The sequence below is a fragment of the Seriola lalandi genome, unplaced genomic scaffold (genome assembly GCF_002814215.2).
Source record: "Seriola lalandi dorsalis isolate HSWRI2012SDOR001 ecotype SW California unplaced genomic scaffold, Sedor1 jcf7180002054177, whole genome shotgun sequence".
Classification (NCBI taxonomy): Eukaryota; Metazoa; Chordata; class Actinopteri; order Carangiformes; family Carangidae; genus Seriola; species Seriola lalandi.
Window position 1 is genome coordinate 73,485 of NW_019524730.1, and position 377 is coordinate 73,861.

Genomic DNA, 377 nt, shown 5'->3' on the forward strand with positions numbered 1-377 from the left:
GAAGTCTGAGGCAGGTGAGCGTTAAAACAACATTACTCTTATTTTACTGTCAAAGTGTCAGAGTCAGGTTTCTCTCTGTGGCGGGAAGAAGAGTCAGAATGAACTTTTGTCCAACAAAGACACTGAGGAAAGCAGGAAATAACATGAGGTGTGGTACTTCCGGTTCTCTCCGTCAGAATCAACAGTTTGATTCGTCTGCGACACGAAGTTGAATATTCACAATAGACCTACAACTAACCCAAGAACACTGACCAGGTTTTTATAGTATTTACTTTATTATACAGTATAGTGTGTGCATGTGTGCGCGCGCGCCCATGTGTGCGCGCGCGCGTGTGTGTGTGTTATCTCACAGTCAGTGTTACTGGTTTCCCTCTCAG

The 377-nt window shown here is 44.6% G+C and overlaps 1 long non-coding RNA gene across 1 annotated transcript in view; it reads left to right on the forward strand.

Moving 5' to 3' along the window:
* Positions 1–377, forward strand: part of LOC147819252 (uncharacterized) — a 2,605-nt gene that overhangs the window by 1,952 nt on the left and 276 nt on the right. The gene's annotated exons all lie outside the window — the stretch shown is intronic.